This window comes from Aphelocoma coerulescens, chromosome 20, assembly GCF_041296385.1.
Source record: "Aphelocoma coerulescens isolate FSJ_1873_10779 chromosome 20, UR_Acoe_1.0, whole genome shotgun sequence".
Taxonomy (NCBI): Eukaryota; Metazoa; Chordata; class Aves; order Passeriformes; family Corvidae; genus Aphelocoma; species Aphelocoma coerulescens.
In genome coordinates this window covers 11,130,340-11,141,307 of record NC_091033.1, presented here as the reverse complement: position 1 = coordinate 11,141,307, position 10,968 = coordinate 11,130,340, and the positions used below count along the sequence as shown (strand labels likewise).

The 10,968-nt window shown below is 43.8% G+C and overlaps 1 protein-coding gene across 3 annotated transcripts in view; it reads left to right on the top strand.

Moving 5' to 3' along the window:
- The first annotated feature begins 948 nt into the window (after nt 1-948).
- Nucleotides 949-10,968, top strand: part of OSBPL2 (oxysterol binding protein like 2) — a 34,526-nt gene continuing 24,506 nt past the window's right edge. The window contains exons 1-2 of one of the 3 annotated variants that reach the window (XM_069033999.1): nt 949-1,027; nt 1,769-1,865. The gene's annotated coding sequence lies outside the window, so the exon portion shown is untranslated. Of the gene's footprint in view, nt 1,028-1,242; nt 1,310-1,375; nt 1,500-1,768; nt 1,866-10,968 lie in introns of those variants that run through there. The other 2 variants (XM_069034001.1, XM_069034000.1) reach the window with 2 other exon arrangements.

Here is a 10,968-nt window from a genome sequence, read left to right as displayed (position 1 = left end):
CAGCAGTATGCCGGCGAAAGTATTTGGGGATGGCAGGAGGGAGCTGTGCAGCAAAGGAGTGTTTCAGATTTTGTGATGATTTTCCCCACTGCCCTTGCAGCCATTCTCTTGTTACAGAACGTTTGTTTCCACATCTGATGAATGAGTTTGTGCTGCAGAATTAATCTGCTCACCCCTATATTTGCTTTGCACTGAGAGCTGAATCAATGGTAAGAGAAGATAATTTTGGGGATAAGTATTTGTGTCTCATCTCCCTCCTTCACTTTCATACTCATACATGGCTTTGCGGACCATTTCTCTGGGGTTTTGAGGTATCCATTGACCTGCTCAGAGCGACAGGGCACGAAGGATGTCAACAGGATGAAAGAATTCATAATCACAGGGATGCTGGGCTGAAACTTACATAACACCACAGCTCTGTTTGATTTCATGGTCACCCTCATCAAATTGCAACAGCTACAAGAAAATACGTGACTGACGGTCCCCAGCACACAAAGCACCGAAAGGTTGATAAATCAAAACCACTAGGACCCGCCGCATGTCATTGAGAAGGACGGATACTCCTATTAGGTTACGGTGAGCCGAACCTAGGTTCTGAAGCCGACTGCTAGCACAACTATCCCAGAAGCCAGGCAGCAGAAGCAGCCACAGTGGATCGTCCGTGCCGGACGGACCCCAACAATCGCCGGGAGCGCTCCCGCTGAGGCGGCCCCGCGCCCCGGGGGCTGCCGGCTCCCCTCATCTGCATAGCCACGCCTTCATCTGCATATCCCCCGCGCCATTGGCCAGCGGTCTCCCCAGCGGTGGCGCGGCCGGGGCGGTCCGGCGGGGCGCCTCATTAGCATTCGCCCCGCCTCCCAGCGGGGCAACGGGGGAGCTGATTCGCTGCAAATCCGTGATTTGGCACCGACGGGGCGCGGCCGCGCTCTGCGATTGGCGGAGCCGCCTGTCAATCCGCCGCGGCCAGGGCCGCACTTCCGCCTCGGTGTCCGCGGTGCCGGCGGGGCCGTCGTTGGAGCCGGTGCAGGTAACGCCGCGGGCCGGGCCCCGGGCCCCCGCGCTCCGCTCCCTGCTCCGCTCCCACGGGGCTCCCGCTGCCCTCGCCGGCCCCAGCGCCCCCACAGCCCCGCTCGGGCCCGGCTCGGGGATCCCGTCCCGGCGGGCCGCGCGCCGCGCTGTCAGTGCGGCGGGGGCGGGTGGGGGAGCGGCTGCCCCAGCGGTGCGCTCCCGTGCCGGCGGCCGAGGGGGCCTTGAGCCGCCCGGGTGGCTCGGGGCGCTGCGGGCCGCAGGCCTGTGCTGCAGCGTTGGGGTGAGGTGCTGAGCCCGCGTGCGGCGCAGTGAATCCTGCGTGGTGCGGTGATTCTCCGCGGTGCTGAGCCGTGCCCGGTGCTGTGATCCCATCCCGGCCCGAGCCCTGCCCGGTCCCACCCCATCCATTGGGCTCTCTGGGCCTGCGGAGGGAGCCGGGTTTGAAGGACGTTGCTGTGCAGAGGGTGCGGGTCAGTGCAGCTCCGTCAGCCACAGCGTTGGGCTTTTTCTGATTTTACCGTATTTTTTCCGATTGCTTCTGCAGCTGGGTAGTTTAGCAAAGGAGTCTACGACACCCGGCTCCCCAGAGGAATGTGCTGGGCTCAGTTTCAGCGTAGTACAGGAGCCTCAAGGGGCCTCTTAGGTCACAGCTGAAGCACAGCGAGCAGACGGGGTTTATTTGGGATTGGCTTTTTTGTTATTTTGTTTTTCAGTTACCTACTCGATGTTTCTCTTACAGAGCTCCTGAAAAGGAGACAAGCAAGATGGGAAAAATAGCAGGAAAAAAGGCGTTTCTTTAAATAACATGCCACCAGAACTTCTGCATGGTAATAAAGGTATAAGTTGCCATTTATTTAATTTGGTTATTGGTCGTGTTTGTGCTCTCTTTACATTTGGGTTCAGGACTCCTTTTGGAAGCAGTTTGTTACTGTGCAGCACTTGCAGGCCAGAATTTCAAATGTAGGTTCAAAATCACCTCCTGGCTTTTACATGTGCCATAACCTCGTGTTCCCTCTCAGAAGTATTTGCCAAAGCACGTTGAGCGCAAGCAGATACTTCTTCCATTTCCAGTGAATTTTCTCAGCTAAATTACATAGCCTTCACTTGGGATTCCAGGAAAAGTAAAAAGGGAACATGGATCTGCAGTGTTGATTTGCATCACTCTTCCCATCGTGTTTCCTTGTCTAAGGCTTTGCATGCAAGGGAAAAAAAAATTGATCATTCCAACTTAACCTTCCGAAGTTCTATAAATCCATGTTCACGTTGCCATCAGGGGGCAACCACATGTGTTATCATCTTAGCAAACTTTACACCAACGTGCTCAGAGACTTCTAAAGCCTCAGGGCAATTTCTGGAAGCAGTGACTTGGGTAACTTCCAAACATGAAGCGCTGTGCCGTGGGATGGGAGTAGGAGAACTGGCTAAACTAGCATGGAAGCAAGAAATTCCGAGCAGTGATTTTTTTCCCCCTAAGTAACCCCTTGGGTTTTCAGTTACAGTAAACACAGCTTTTTCTTAAAATAGTTGTCAAGGCATACAGATGTTTGACCACGTGACAGAAAGTTGAGGGCTGTCTGGGGTAGGATCGGGAATGGTTCTTATTGTTGCTTTCCTGAACCAACAGCAGCTCATGATGAACTTGTATTTTTAGGAAGTCTTCAAAAGGAAGCACTGAGATGTCTGCTGTCCAGGAAAAAATATTTTTCCTCCAGAACTGGCTTTTCAGCCATGCCAAAATAATCTTAGAAACAGAAGGCAAAAGTTTGAGATAGAAAGTGACTAGACAACAAACCCTGTGCCTACAGGTAGTTGAAGACTAGATGGGATAAAGGTTTCAGTTGATGTGATACTGAAAAGCAGTGTGGTTATTAGTTATTTGTTTGCTGACATCTTTTGGTAACTGATCACAGAAGATAGTTTTCACTCTTGGATGGTTTCTTTAAGTCAGTTTTAATACTGTTACTGCTTTCCATGATACGTACCTGCTGGCAGGTCTTATGATTGAAACTGGTATTTCTTTCAGTCTTCTTGTGAATTCTACTGTGTGAACTTCACACATGCTGACCTAGAACAAAGGTGGAAAGCTTTGCTTTCTGTTATCTTAGTGTTGGCTGGAAAACGTCCCAATCAGGCTTTTTTTGCTTTGATAACGCTATATTTTTAAATCACTGTTTGTAGTGCCAGTCAGATGATTTTTTTTTTTTGCTGTTGTTTGAAAGCAAGATTAGCCTGCAAGTACGCTGAATTTTTAAGCAGATAATTTACTGGCTTTGGTATTTGAAGTAGCTTGTCCTTGAACAAATGCAATGTTACATCATGCTGTTGATTTCTAGGCCTTCTGTTTACAAGGTGCCATTTTTCTAGTCCTTCCCTCAGCATCAGTTCTGTCCCCTGCATCATGGAGATTATAAGAAATATCTGTATTTGACACTGCTACAATGTTCTAAAATGCTCGGTGTTTATCTCTTGAGAAGTAACTAAAATGGTTCTTAAAATTTTTGGAAGAAATGCACAAAATGAGGCCTGCAAAGAAGATGTGTGAAATATGGAGTGCTAAAGAACTTGAATGTTGTTGCTGAGCTTGAAAATATGTAGCTGATCACGGGGGCATCTTCTCCAAGCTGAATAAATTGGAAAGTGAGAGCGAGGAACAAGTTGGTCACCCTGTATCTGCCACTTTGGAGATATGGGACTTTGATGTTTTTCCTGTTGCAAAAAAATAGAGGTTATGATTTATAGCAGTTCTTTATTGGGTTTTATTATTTTATGGAATAGACCACCACAGAACTTGGAATTCAAGAATTCGTATCTCAATCCTTGCATCTTAATAATTACTGTGCAGCTGTGCAGACAACTGTATGATGATGTAATTATTTACTTTGTATCCTTAAAGGCTTGTAGTAGCAAGTTGCAGGAGAGCAACAAGCAATTAGAATGTGTCAAATGTGGTTTACCATAACTTTCAGTTATACTCTTTAAAAATGTATTGTTGATTCAGTGCACAAAGATAATGTCTTAATTTTCAGGATCAATAAGTGGCAAGAATAGACTGAGCTTACTTAAACTTGATTTTTTTTTTCTTTCCTTAAAAACAGTTACAATTGGAAATTCATTTGTTGGTCTAGACAGATCATTTAGATTAATTCAGTATATTTTATTATGCACATAATTTAATGAGACAGGTTTGTAGTAAATTGCAGCAGCTCTCCATTCAGAAAATGCAGAGGCTGCAGAGTGTTGTCTTCCTAGGCTTGTTTATCTATCTGGTGGGAGGGAGGGTGCACAAAAGGTGAATTGTCCCTGCAGCTGCAGAAACAGAGCTGGACTTTTTAGTCCTGGCCCTCTTGGTTTTATAGTCCCCAACTTGAGCTGTCTTTTGCTCTGTTGGACACGTAATGTCTGTGTTTGGTGTTAGACCAAATGGAAACCTTGTCTGTGGTGTTCCAGTCCAGTTCCTTTGCTATGCTGGTCAGTTTTGGGTAAGAACCTTTGGGGTGTTGCAAAATTTGCATGCTTAGGGTATTTGTCAAAAAAAGTGTTCTCATAACTGGATAAATAACTTCATTATATTTTTACTCGCGTTATTTTTACACCTCTGAGTAAAATTTTTTTAGGGCTCCCGAAAGAATCTGTTGGTAGATCTCACTGTGTTTTGATTCTAGTGATAGTTAGAGGCAGTGGAGGTTGGAGGTGGTAGTGTGTGAATTCTGAGGTGTCTCTGGTTCACATCACTCCCTTCAGCTCACTAACTCACTAACCAGCTCCCTCTGCTCCCTACAACGTGTCAGGGCAATCAAGTGATGATGAGAATCCCTTTAATAGCTCTCCATTATGAAACTTGTGTGTGTTAAGGCTGCAGAGAAATTCTCTCACCAGCCTGTTCATAAGGGGCTCTTCAACAGCGTGTGCTGACTGAAAGGAGAACTTTTTCAGGAGAGCAGAACTGCCCCGTGCATGGGTTTTTTCTAGGTTTTGCACTAGAACAATGAAACTGTTCAGTGGTTGTTTAATAGTGGAACAAAAATGCCACCCATCTTCAGAGGTGTAAATAACTTTGTTTACATGCTCTTGTTTTGTTTTAAACAAAGTACTGTAAACATTTTGTTACCCAAGTGGGTTAATGGTACTGAGCAGATAGCTGTGTGGATTCTTTATCAAAACTGGACTCCAAATGGAGATATTTGTCCTGTCTTGAGGAGTCAAAGTTAATTTTGTTTTATTTTTTTAGTGTCTTGACAGCAGCAAACATAGTAGCAACCTTATACTGGAATCCATTAGGTATTTACTATAAATGCAGCTTTAAAGGAAATTCAATCATAGCATAAACTCTGACTTCCTAAAGCTTTTGCAAATTTGTGGTATCGTCTTAAAACCCCTTCACAAATAGTTTGTTAGCTGTGTGCATGAGCTCGTGCTGTGGAATCTGAGTGTGTGAGAAGTTGGTGGTAGGTATAAAAATATGGTTTCTTACAGTGTAGGGCTCTGCACTGGGTTAGTCACTGTCGTCCTCCTGCTTTATTTGCAATATAATTGCTGTCACAATTCTCTAAGTCTCTGAAAATTCTTTGCAAAATACCTTGTACAGAATAATTGTAAACCTGCACCTGTCTGGAGGGAATGAGTCCGCAGAGACAAAGCTGCTTTTGAGGAGGAGGATCTATAAACTTAAACATGTAGCTGTTCTTGCTGTTCTAGGGGTTTTCTCCAGTGATGTTTTATGCTGTAACTGTCTTCACGTTCATGAGCTTCAGTGATCAGTTTGCAGGGGTGGTTGCATTATAATGAGAAATACCCAAGCAACCTTAATTTTGCCTTCAAAGAGAAGGTTCATAAATGATTAATTGTATATCTACTGACACTTGTGTCCAAAGCCACTGTGCTTGGAGTTATTGATTACTTCCCACCTTATCTCTTACAAGTAAGATAAAACAGATCCCCAGGAAACAGCTAAGAGGTAACTTGCTTTACAATAAAGTATTGAATGATTTCTTTTTTTTTTACCAGTGTGGCTAGAAATGAGCTGATTTATCACTCCTCATCAAACCTAGCATTATGCATCATGCATGGAAAGGTGTGTAGAACAGAATTTTGTCATTTTTTACAATTATGTGCCATGAAATAGTTTCCAAGAGAAGGTTACAGAATCTGTAAAATGCTGTACCAGATGCTCTTGGTGGAAAAATGTCTCAGATATTGAGGTAGTGTTAAGAAGGGAGAACATTTACACAATTCTGCATGAATTCCAGTGAAGTGTTTTGCATCAGAAAATACTGATCTGCTGGAATCAAGTTTCCTTGGTCTGTTTGTTTGTTAGATTTGAAGGAAGTTCTACAAGCCAGTGTCCTTGGCTGTAGAACAGAATTTTTGGCTGAAATGAAAGTGAGGAATATCCATTAGTGCCATAGGTAACTGAGCACTATTCTGGGAGGATATTTTCTGTCCAGTTTCATCTTTACAATTTTTATATTAAATAAGTAGTACTTCTGGTAGCATCACTGGAGCTTTGTGCTGGGGGCAATGATTAGCATGTAGGACAATTATTGTCATTTGTTCTGATGCAGAAACAAGTTTTGTGACCTTTACTCCTTTGAAAGCCAGACTTGTAGTGTTTCAGTTGTCTCTTAATTCCTGTGAAGCATCGCCAAAAATTGGTATTTCTAAGAGAACAGAACATGGTTCTGCCTGCCATAAATTGTTCAGCTCATTTGTTCAAAGCTAACCTTTCAGATGTTCAGTTTGTTGTCATGATTGTTTCAAGTGCTGGCACTGAACTGTCCCCAGGCCATTTAATAACTCGAAACTACATAAAAGCCTGTGGTAAGGACAGCTGCAATCTCCAAAGAAATGGAAAATTGACATTGGGCTTGGTGTTCAACTCATCCTCTTCACTCAGCCTCTCTGCACTTTATTTAACAGATTTGAGAAGGAAGTTGCCCTTCTCTTGCTGTGTTTGCAGAGAGCTTTATCTTGCCAAGACATCTGGAGATGGTATTACATTCAAACTTTGGAGTAAGAAACAAATCTCACTTGGTAAAGAAAATCCTCTTCTGGGTTTTGCTGTTCTCTGGCTGATGAGATTTTAAGTGCATAACAGTTAATCTGAATTGCCAATTAAATTGCTTCTTGGCTAATTTTTGTAGATGTTTTAGATCCAGTGTTGCTGGTAACCTAATTTCATAAGTCAATTAAGATTCATCCTTACTGAAGCTTTCATTCAGAGATGAAACACTGCAGTTTGATGTTTTCAGGAGATGTGTATGAATCAAACACACATGAATATTTATCTTCTAGTTCAAGTTATTTATTTCTATCCCTTGAAGTACTACAGCTATGTTTTATTTCAGCTGGCAACTCAAGAGATGATGGGGTTGGCTCTTATTCCACCAGTCATGTTGTAGCCTGTTGGGATTTTTGTTCTCCTTTGTTTTCCCATTTAATATTTTTGGTGTTAGTGTGAAGGGTGTGGATGTTTGATCTTCTGCTGGCTCTTTGGGCATCTCTTTCTGGACAGAAGGTGCATCCTGAGCCTAGGATATCACAGAATGGTTTGGGTTGGAAGGGACTTTAAGGCTCATCTCATTCCATCTCCTGCCATGGGCAGGGACACCTTCCACTATCCCAGGTTGCTCCCAGCCCCATCCAAGCTGGCCTTGGACACTTCCAGGGATGGGGCAGCCACAGCTTCTCTGGGCACCCTGTGCCAGGGCCTCACCACTCTCACAGGGAAGAATTCTTGTTTAATATATAATATAAACCTGCCCTCTGACAGTACTTAATTTGCTGTGGAAGTGCACATCCAACAAAACCTTGTTAGGCATGTGAAAAAGCTGATGAATGTGCTAGTTCATGAATTCTTTGGTGGCACTCTAATTCCAGTGTATTGAACTCCTAACACCCTACCTGCTCGTGCTGGTGAATGTCTGTGGTTATTTTCATGACTGCTTATTGATTCTCTACTTGGTTCTACTTAAATGCTCCTGGATTTCACAAATAGATTCAATATCTGTGTAATGAATAGGACCAAGTGTCTTATATGTTGTGTAGAGCTAGAACATGTGCTTTCAAAGCAAAAAAAAAAAAAAAAAAAAAAAAAGGATTTTTAATTTAGGAGGGTGATGTCAGCAAAGCTTTCCAGAATTTCTGCATGATGAGAAATTTCAGCTTGAGGTCTGGAGGAAAAAGGCACTGCAGCTGTCCCCAGCCAGCTTCAAACCTGAGCTTGCTGAGCCACATTCCAGCCCAGTGAGCCACTCATGCTGGTCTTTCTATAGAAATGTAAATGTATCTTTAAGGAGGAGTAACTTTCAGTTATCCAGCTGTGTCTTTGTTGAGGATTAACCTGGAAGAACGAGTTAGTATGGAGTAACTAGTCGAATTAATTTAGTCAGGGTAGTTGCAGGTTTAAACTCTTACAGGGCTACAAGTTTTTGGGGTTCTTTAATTGGTGTATAAGTTCCTTGGATCCAGGATCATGGTGACAGAGGAACAAGCTGGTTGTTTTTATTATTTTTCTCCTGAAAAATGAAATTTGAGAAGGAACAAGCCTACGAGGTGACAAATTGAGGGATTATTAATTTACCAAGATAAAGGCTCTGGATTCCCACACGCTGGATTTGGAGAGAAGCCATGAAGGTGGAATGTGCATCTCCTCTCAGAGAGATGCTCACATGCACGTCACAGAATGCGTGGAGCAAATTAGGCAGTTTATAAAGTGATTTGCAGAGTCTTGCGCTTTTGTTGTCCTGGTTTTAAAAATAAGCTCAAGTGGGAGGAAATGGTTTTAAATAGGAACTGTGCAAAGTCTGGAGCAGATGTAGTTCTGGAAGAGAGCTTGTGTACCTTCTACTGCTGGGGACTGTGACCTTGCAGGGGGCACTCTGACCTGCAGAGAGCTTTGGAAAGCAGAGCATGTTACTGGCAGCCAGATCACCTGGTACCTATCACTGCCGAGGGACAGGTTCAGCTCTGTGCCTGACAGACCACTTTGTGTGACATTATTCACAACCAGCTGATTGACAGATCTGCTACCACTTCTTCTTCCTTGGTCATGGGAGCTTGGCTGGGGCTGTGGGTGGTGCAGATTGTTTTATTACACTCTCTGCATCAGGGCTGTGGGGGTCACTGGGAGAAGGGAGTTTGCTCCCGTGCTCCTCTTGGGACCTGTCTCATGTTTAGGAACAGCCCTTTCTGTTTGTTCCCTCTCCTGTGACAGACGTGAAGGCAGGATGTCAATCTGAGTAATTCCCTCCCCTCTGTAAAACCTATTTCAAGGTGTGCTGTGGGTGTGTTTCTGCAGTTTTTACTTCAGCTGCATGCTTTGTTTTGTCCTTTGCAAAGTCCTCACATCCTTTAAGAAAGGGGCTGTCCGTGGTCATCAGTCAGGAATGTGTGACCATTTCTGGTAAACTATGAGAATTTAAAGGAGTTTTAATGATTATCACAGAATTATAGGATGGTTTGAGTTGGAAGGGGCCTTAAAGCTCATCTCATTCCACCCCCTGCCATGGGCAGGGACACCTCCCACTGTCCCAGGTTGCTCCAAGCCCCGTCCAACCTGGCCTTGGACACTTCCAGGGATGGGGCAGCCACAGCTTCTCTGGGCAACTTGTGCCAGGGCCTCCCCACCCTCACAGGGAGTATTTTTTTCCCAATATTTAATCTAAACTTGCTCTCTGTCAGTGTGAAGCCATTCCTCATTGTCCTGTCACTACATGCTCTTGTAGAAAGTCCCTCTCCACCTTTCCTGTAAGCTCCCTTCAGGTAACCTGCTTTTGAGTTGTTGTGCAGTACCAATGACACTTTTTAACCACAAAAATACAAAAATAAAAATAAATGTAGCCATTTGTACTCATGCACACAAATCCCATAATAAATCAAATTAGTTCGTACTAATCCGTAGCCTTAAAATATGAGGAAGTAGATAAGCTTTTTTGCTTGCTTCTGTAAACCACAAAATCTGTACTGGTTGTGGTCAGGGGTGTGTTGTCATCATTAAATGAGGCATTTCCAGTTTCTCTTAAGGTGCCTCTACTTTTCCCTGTTACTGATGAGGTGGTTTGGTGAGTGCAGCTGGGCTGAGGTCCCCAGGAAAGCACATTTCGGGGTGTCTGTGCCTTGGGCACCCAGGCTCAGTCCTTTGGCCCTGCCTGGAAAGTGAAGCCCACTAAGATAATTTTAGGCTTTAAACCAGCAAACCTCAACTGCTGAAACAGTGTTCTCTCAACAAGTGAAGTCTGTGTGGAAACCTGTTTGTTACATTCCTAATGATTACTGTGTAGGCAAGAAAATGTCCAGATAGGCTTTGTGTTTCTTCTACACTGTGGGACTGAAAGGTGAGACCATGATAGGCTGTTTTTGCTTTATGAAAGCTTTTCCAGGACAGCAGCTGGTCCTGAGCTCCTGAAGGCCTGTCTGATACAGGAGTGTTGCACCCTTCCTTCTGTGGCACTTTTGATAAACATTGCTAACCACAGTTGCTGGTGTGCAAGTGAATTCTTCTGGGAACATCAGGGACATGGAGGAGGAAATACAGATTACAGATGCTGAATATGAAGCAACCAGGATGTTTCTGTCTTTTGGTATTTCAGCCTATTTGAAAGGAACTTTTGCTGTTGCTCTTAGTAAATGAACAGGATTTAATCCCAACTTTTTGGCTCATAAAATCTGAATGCTGTTACCACTGTGTGTTCAGCTACATGCAAATTCATGTTAATCTCTGCTATATAAAAGAACTGAATGTAAAAGAAGTGATATAAGCGTGAAGCTATTCCTAGTGTAACGCAGCAAAATATATTCTTTTATCCTTTTTAAAATGTTCCTAGCACCTTAATACAATTTGTGACTATTACTTAAAGTGACTTTAATGAATATTTTGTATATAACTTACTCATGTATGATTGAACTTTCATTTTCAAATAGCAGTGAGCTTCAGGTGTGGCG